Source organism: Myotis brandtii, unplaced genomic scaffold, assembly GCF_000412655.1.
Source record: "Myotis brandtii unplaced genomic scaffold, ASM41265v1 scaffold1145, whole genome shotgun sequence".
NCBI lineage: Eukaryota > Metazoa > Chordata > Mammalia > Chiroptera > Vespertilionidae > Myotis > Myotis brandtii.
In genome coordinates this window covers 1,122,799-1,131,757 of record NW_005353947.1, presented here as the reverse complement: position 1 = coordinate 1,131,757, position 8,959 = coordinate 1,122,799, and positions in this window count along the sequence as shown.

The window sequence follows — 8,959 nt, the reverse complement described above, 5'->3', positions numbered from 1 at the left end:
TCAATAGAGGTTATTAAAACTGAAATGTTTTCTTTCCCTCCCACCAGACCATTTGTTACAGTTTGTCTCTGCCAGGTCACAAGCCCACCTCCTTCTGTGCCCAGGCCTCATCGTCCCTCTGACAGACAGCAAGGATCTTTTGGCTCTGAGAGAAAACTCCCTCCCTCCTCAGCACGAAGCAGCTACAGAAGAAATTTGATGTCCATTTTCCCTAAAAGAATTCAGAGCCAGGATCCTTGAGGTGATATATTAGGCAGTTAGACAGATATGAGCAGGACAAGGATGATGGGCCAACTGGCACTACCGGATGTGTCTGTGAGACAAGGGGCATACCCAAAGGGGTCCTCGCCCAAAGTCTTGGGCCTTGGAAAAGACCAGTAGCCTACTTGTCCAAGAGACTCGACCCTGTTGCATCCGGTTAGCCTGCTTGCCTCCCCTTTTTTTCAGCTCTGACAGTCCTTGCCTTCATGAATTTTCTCTTCATGATTCTTCCATAAATTAATAATGAGAAAAATAGTTCAAAATGACATCAAGTTTTTGAAAGCAAAAATTAGAGTCAGCCGCCAAGCCTCTTGCTTTGGTATTTCCCCCAGTGCATACATTCTGACTTATATTTAGCCCCACGCTCCTTGCTTAGCCAGCATTTTTATTAGTGGGCAAACTTCCAGAATGAAACAAAAACATAGTTATGGCTTTTTCCCAAATTACATCCTGCAGTTGGCTCCACAATCACTGTCCACAGCCAAAGTGGGGTCCCCTCCACCATTAATATGACCAGCCGCACTCCTTGGGAAATGCTGTCTGACCCTGAGCTGAGAGGAGGGAGCATGGTGGCTCTTTTCTGCACATGGGAGATAGGGACCCTGGAAGAAAGAGGGAGAGAAAGGCTCCAGGATTTAAAAAAAGAGATGGGCAAGGCCAATGGGCTCACATGGCTTGTCATTCTCTAAAGAATACACCGAGAGTGAGGAGGAAACTGGTCTTTGCAAGGCGTGTCAGGCCACAAAAACTGAACAATGCACAGCCCTGGGGTGGGGGGCGAGGAAGGTCGTTATTGCTGGCCCTAGGACAGATCATCTGATATGACCTGGGAACCCCAACACCCGGGGGTCTTCCTGTAAGCCCACAAGGGGGAGGAACCATATCTGCAAGACAAAGACCCCAGAAGATTATAAAAAGCAAAGCCTCTGTATGTTACTTCACTCTGATTTGGAAATTATTTCCCAGAGTCCACTAGTCACTAGTGTTAATAAATGGGTCCCTCCCTTTCTCTAGGAAGCGTGCTTGGTTTTTCTTTGCTCTTCTGTAACAATTTGACCCTTCCAACAACTCTACAAAGTAGATGCTGTGATCATCCCCATTTTACAGTGAGGAAGGATTCTCAAAATGTAAAAAGATCAAAGTTCTTGAGCTTCTACAAAACCTCCTGGGGTGCACCTATTATTGGGAGAAGTAATTGCTAATCCCCCAACTACCTCTGGGCAAATAGCCCTACCCTCTTACACTTCCAGAAAATGTTAAGTGAAGAAAAGGGAAAAGAGGCTTATTTCTGGGCAGGAAAGATACCTGGCAAACTGGTTAATCCTAAACTCAAGGTCTTCCATAGAAATGCAAATTGTTCAATGAATGAGGTGGTTTCAACAATTTGGGCTTATCACTTATCCAACCCTGATTACCAGAGTCAAAATGAAGCCCAGGGCCACAAAATACTAACAAAGGACAGGGAGTAATCAGAATCCTGGGATCAGGACTATACAAATTTGGGAGATTAGGACACCTTGTCCTGTGGGTTGGTGAAACTTGTGATCCTCTGTTTGTTTCCCCACAGTGATTAACAAAAAATCCACATAAATAAACAAATGGGGTCTGTGTGCTTATATTCAGGGCTTCCAAGAAAAGAGGTTATAGGAAGAGGTTATTTCTTCCTCAGAGGCCAACCTTGGCAGGCAGAGGGACCCAAAGGGAGGGAGTGGTGTGAGCAGTTCAGCAGGAGAGGAAAGCAAGCCAAGTCCCCAGGGTCTGCAGCTAAGAAAGAGGAGGAGGGTACAGGAAGCCAATCTGAGCTGAGGGGCAGCCCTGGGAACTAAGAGTTCACAGGGCTACCGTAAAGTTCTAAATGAATATTGACTGAAGAGTCAGACTGGATACAGGACAATCTCCCTTCTAAGGAATAATTGAAGGGTAAACAGATGTGTCCAAACCATCAGATTAGTGTTTGATAATGAAACACTTTCAAATGGGGTGTATTATACAGTGTCCTTACATTTGACTATGAGCCACATAGACTCTGCATTAAAATACTTTTATAATTTTATCACTGTTACAAATGTCTTAATAAATTACTTTCATACAGCCTCCTGAATGTAAATATTAGATGTTATCTTAATAGCACCTGAAGATATTAATATTATTTAATAAAGAATTTAATTTTCAAAGGGCTAATACTAAAAATCACATTAATATTGTTAAATGTACCCTCAATTAAGAGGTTAATTATTCATTCCAACTTCCAGCTTACTAAGCAGAACATAGGGAACTTCAGAACCTTATGGCAGAGGGCCGTGTATTCTATCTATTCCATAGGTCACAAACCACAGATGGGTTTTCTTTGGAATTTTCTTTAGCATGCATAATTTTTTTTTTTAAATTGGAGACAAATACATAAAAATATGGATTTTCATAGAAACTTGAATTTCTGTTTTTTAGTTGTTTTTTTGTTTTTGTTTTTTAATCAGATGGTGTGGCAATACTGATCTTACAGGTCAAAACTCAGCTGGAGCTGAGTGATAGTGGCCCCCTTATGTGGGTATGAGTTTTCCAGTTACTACTTGTTATGCCCAGATTTCAAGATCCCCAATAGACCACACCAGGGAGCCAGCCGTGTCCAATGCAAAAGCAAAGAGTCTTTTATTATTATTACAGACCCGGGTCTGGCTCCCAGCCTCTGCCGTCGCAATGGCGAGACGAGAGAGAGCCTGCCGTGGGAAAAAACGGGGTTTTTAATAGGGGGTGGAGTGAGGGGAGGAGAGCTGACTGTGGGCCCTGCCGATTGGCCAGGCACAAGCCGGATCTTGTTACACAGGATGCGGTAATATCTATGGGGCGCACGTCCCTCGACTGTCATTGGTTAGTTCAAAGAAATCCCGGGCTCGGCCAGCAGAGGCCTGGGCTTCCGGGAAGAAGGTGCCTCCCTGAGCACTTGGCTGCCCAAAAAAAAAAATGGAGGACACAGGGTAAGATGGAGGGCACAGCCCTCACCCCTTCACTACTAGTCTTAACTCCCTCAGATCTTTCAGGGAAGCACAATGCCAATTGTCATATATCAATGAGTTTCTGCTGCTACTTTTTCTAATAACCATCATATTTCTAATTTATATTGATTGGCTGACCCATGCAGACATTGACTTTGCAAATCCTGTTCTCGTCCAATCTCCCCCTTTTCCAGATAACAACATAACAACCTAGAAGGAGCGAAAAGACTTAGTCACACAACACACAACTGCTTTGTGGTAGGTGAGATTAAAACCCAGGTCCACTGACTCAATCTGCTCCCATACATAATCGTTGTCTTCTCTTCATTCTGGAAAATGTTTTACACAACTGTCTCATACTGTTTATTTTGTGCTGAAATAATCAAGAACAAATTAAAGTACAAAAAACACATTATTTGCCCAATGCCAGACACTGTCTTAGGTGTCGGTGGAACAGAGATGGAGCAGACTTGACCCCTGTTCAAAGGAACTTCATAAAGGTCTGTTGGAAGAGCCAGGAGATACCAGGACAAGGTTGATAAGATTAAGGTAGCTAGACATTTGCCTAGTGGAAAGTCAGTAGAGGCACATACAGGAAAGCAGGAAAAGTTATTCTGGACAAAGAGAGTCAATTTTTCTTTTAAAGTTCTTCAAAGCATGTAAGAATATAGTAAGTCACTTTTCCCTGACAGATCTATACACTTGCAAAAATGGGTCAAAACAAATTTATTGTATACTTGTAGTTGAGGATGGGGTGAAGAATTTAATTCCTCATGGCTCAATACTGTCTATGACAACAAAGTGTTTTTTCCTAAATCCTCTTTTAGTTTAGATTCTTAGCTCCACATCAGATTAGAGAATTCTCCACCCAGTGAGAATAAGCTCTACCCATCAAAATTTGTAAAAACAAACAAACAAACAAACAAACAAACAAAAAACCACAACTATCTTTACTCTGAGAAAGTCACTATTAAGAGAATTAAATGACAAGCTACAGATGTATAATCAATATTTGCTAATCATATAGCCAAGAAAGGACTTGTATCCAGAAAATATAAAGAACATTTAAAATTCTATTTAAAAAGAAAACAATTATTAAAAATTAGCAAAGGTGTAAATAGACACTTCAACAAAGATATATGGTTGGCAAATAAACACATTAAAATATGGCATTTGGGCCCTGACCGGTTTGTCTCAGTGGGTAGAGCATTGGCCTGTGGATTGAAGGGTCCCAGGTTTGATTCTAGTCAAGGGAATGTACCTTGGTTGCGGGCACATCCCCAGTGAGGGGTGTGCAGGAGGCAGCTGACCGATGTTTCTCTCTCATAGACATTTCTAACTTTCTATCCCTCTCCCTTCCTCTCTGTAAAAAATCAATAAAACATATTTTTTTAAAAAATGGCATTCGGGAAATGCAAATTAAAGCCACAGTGAGTTATCACTAAATCTGTTAGGATGGGAAAACAACAACAACCTGGTAGTAACGTGCTGGCAACAATGCAGAATAACTACATCCCTCATATACTATGTATAGGGATGAAAAAAAGTATTTGTTCTTTTCAAAACTATTTGGAAGTTTCTTGTAAAATTAAACATTTATTATATGATACACCAATCCCACCCCTATTGTATTTGCCCTAGGCAATTACCCAAAATTCTTTTTATAGAAAAACCTGAAATTGAATGTGCTGGGTTTTTTTAAAAAGATAAATAAGATCCATGAAACTTTAGCCAGCCTCATAAAACAAACAAACAAACAAACAAAAACAGAGAGAGAGCCCAAGTAAATAAAATCAGAAGTGAAAGAGAAGTAACAACTGACATCACAAAAATAGAAGGGATTGTAAGAAAATGCTATGAACAACTGTATGCGAACAAATTGGACAACTTGGGTGAAACAGATAAATTCCTACAAACATAAAATCTTCAGAAACTGAATCAGGAAGAATCAGAAAACCTGAATGAGCCAATTACAACTAATGAAATTGAAGCAATAATAAAAAATAAAATAAAAACTCCCAGCAAACAAAAGTCCTGGACTAGGTGGTTTCACAGGTGAATTTCACCAAACATTCAAAGAAACCTAACACCTATCTTTCTTAAACTATATAAAAAAATTTACAGAGAAGGGGAGATTTTAAAGCTCTTTTTAAAAGGCCAGCAGTATCCTAATTCCAAAATCAGATAAAAACACTACAAAGAAAGAAAATTATAGGCCAATATCCCTGATGAAAATAAATGCTAAAATCCTCAAAAATATTAACAAACCTCATCCGGCGATATATTAAAAAGATCATACACCATGATCAAATGCAATGTAATCTGGGGAAGCCATGTTGGTACATTATTCATGATTAATAAACATAATACAGCACATAAACAAAATGAAGGATAAAAATCTATAGATGCAGTAAAAGCATTTGATAAAATCTGGCACCCATCCTATCTAATAATAGATAAACATTGTAATCAACCGTACCTTCACTACGCCTCCAATTGGCTAATCAGCGTGATATGCAAATTAACCACCAACAAAGATGGCGGTTAATTTGCATATGTAGGCTCCAAGCCACAAGCGAAGTCTGATGGCTCCTGGCAGCGAAGCCTAAGGGAAGCCCTGTGTGTTTATGTCTCCCGTCAGGCCCCAGCAGCCCCAAGCCCCGCCACCTCGGTGCTGGGGCTGCTGGGGGCTGGATTGGAGACACAAACACGCAGGGGAGCCCGGCACCCAGCAGCCCCAAGCCACTCCAGTGGGCCTATCGTGGACCCAGCCGGGAGCTGTGGGGCCAAGCAGTGAGGCACAACCCACCCACTCCTGCTGGCCGATTGTGGCAGTGTGGACTGGACTGGGCTGGGCCGTGGGGGGCGAGCAGGAAGGCATGACCCGCCCACTCCGGCAGGCCAATGCAGCCTCGCCTCTCTGCTGCTCTGCTGCAGCCACCTCTGCAGCTGCAGTGTTTGGACCCAGGTCCCCAGCCTGCCCTGGGCTCCTCTCAAGGAGGGGCTGGGGGCCTGGGGTTTACTAAACTTTACTGGAGCTGCTCCCCACACCCCAGCTCCTGCCCTAGAACCACACTGCCCGCAGCAAGGCACCCTGGCAGCGTCCTGACAGGTGGGCGGCGGGAGAGCCGAGTAGAGCGGGGGCTGCAGGGAGCCACGGAAGAGTGGGGCCACAGGAGCCAAGCTCCGGGGGTTCTGAGGAGAGAACCTGAAGGTAGAGGAACCTTCGGCAAAGCAGCCGCCAGGAGCCGCAGCCATGGGGTCTGCAGGCTCACGGACAGGCCTCCGCCTGATGGGTGGATCCTGGGCAAGTGCCACGGCTTCGGCAAAGCAGCTGCCCAGGAGGCGGATGGCCCAAGGGGCACAGAGCGGCACCAAGGTGGGGTGCACTGGAGGGGTCTCAGGCCTGGGCAGGGTGCTGGTGGGTGGGGATCTGCCTCGCCCGCAGAGAGCGAGGTTTTGTAGTGGCCCCAATAGGTGGGAAACAAGAGGCGATGACTACCAGCATGGAAGGACACCTGGGCGGAGGGGTGCAGACTCGCAGCCCTGAGGCAGGGGTGGAAGGGCAGCGCCACCTCAGTGGAGGAGCGCTGCACTGCTGGGTACCCCAATGCAGCGGTTTGGTGAAGCTTCCGGAACTGACTGGGCCTCGCTGCGGCCTGCACACTTGAGAGACCAAGACTCCTGCTCCCGCCTTGGCCCAAAAACAAGCCTGTGCCTGCCCCACCCCCAGTTCTCACCCCGCCCCACTCCCAGTTCCCGCCCCGCCCCATGGGGGTGCACACCTGCATGGTGAGTGCAAGCCTACCATCTGTTTCCCAGAAGGGGGAGCGGTAAAGAATGGGGGTGGGGGCGGGGGAAAGGAAAGAATGTGGAGCATCCATGATGAAGAGGTGCTTGAGAATGAGGCTTGGAAGCCTCACAGGGAGGTTTGTTCTGTTTGTCCTGCGGCTGTCCCTTAGGAAAGGTGGAGAGCATGGCTGTGAGGGCTCCTGCGCGAGGAGTCCAGTTCCATAGCCAAATGGAATTGGCCTCAGTTTCTTGGTCTGTAAAATGGATTAAGCCTGTCCCAGTGCCTTCACTGAGCTTTGAGGGCCAACTGAGATACTATATAAAGAAAATGAGGGAAGACATGAGAAAGAAAAGGAAGGGCGGGCAACATGAAAGAAAGATTGGAAGGAACCTGTAAACCTATTGTCACTTAAATAGGGAATAGAGTCAATAGTGTTGTAATGATGGTATGAAGCCAGGTGGGTACTGGAAATATCAAGGAACACTTTGTAAAGTATATGATTACCTAACCACTATTCTGTAACTAATATAAAACCTGAAACTAATACAATTCAGGGCAACTTAAAGACAAGATAATTATTCCCTCCACTATTCAAAGAAAGGAAATCTTGGTGCCTGGCCCCAATGATTCAATCATCAAGCCCTTATTGTAAAGCAGGGTTAGTGAAATTTTCTGTGAAGGGTCATATCTATACTAATAAAAGCCTTGGGGGTGATCTGGCCAACAGGGGAGGGCAGTTGGGGATGATCAGGCCAGCAGGGGAGTAGTTAGGCGTCAATCAGGCCGGCAGGGGAGCTTTTAGGGGGCGATCAGGCTGGCAGGCTGAAGCAGTTAGGGGCAATCAGGCAGGCACGCAGGCGAGTGGTTAAGAGACAGCAGTCCAGGATTGTGAGAGGGATTTCCAACTGCCAGTTGAGGCCCGATCCTGGCAGTCGGACATCCTGGGATCAGGCCTGCCAGACATCCAGGGACATCCTGGGATCAGGCCTGTCAGACATCCTGGGATCAGGCCTAAACCAGAGTCGATATGGTAAAATATTCATAAATCAATAATGTGATACATCACATAAAAAATAAAGATAAAATTACATTATGATATCAATAGATACAGAAAAAGCATTTGACAAAATCCAGCACCCATTTATGATGAAAACTCTCAGCAAAGTGGGAATAGAGAGAACATACCTCAATATAGTAAAGGCCATATATGACAAGCCCACAACCAACATCATACTCAATGGGCAAATACTACATCTTCCTCTTAAAATCAGGAAAAAGACAGGGATGTCTGCTTTCACCTCTTATTTAATATAGTGCTGGAAGTTCTAGCCACAATTATCAGACAAGAAGAATAAATAAAAGGCATCCAAATTGGAAAGTAAGAAGTAAAACTGTCATTATTTGCAGATAATATGATATAGACAACCCTAAAGATTCTACAAAAAAAAAAAAAACCCCAGAAACACTAAATAGAAGAATATATGCATTCATATGTTCATTGCAGCATTATTCCCAATAGCCAAGCTATGGAAACAACCCAACTGCCCAGAGATGAGTGGATAAAACAAAAACAAAAACAGTGGTATATATATATATCTACACTAATAAAAGAAAAACATGGTAATTGGCGTACGACCGCTACCCTTTTCATTGGCTAATCAGTGAGTATATGCAAATTAACTGTCAGCCAAGATGGCGGCCGGCAGCCAGGCACTGAAGCGAGCACGAGGCTTGCTTGCTGCGGACTCCAACGTTCCCCGCCTAACTTGCCAGCCTCTCAGTTGCAACTCTAAGCAACTATATACTATGTTGCAAATAAGAAGCTAAACAAAACCCCAGAAAAGGGCTTCCATTCAGCCAGGCTCGGACCGCAACATTGTATCTATGTTTTCAGCAGCGAGGCCCCAGAGCTAAA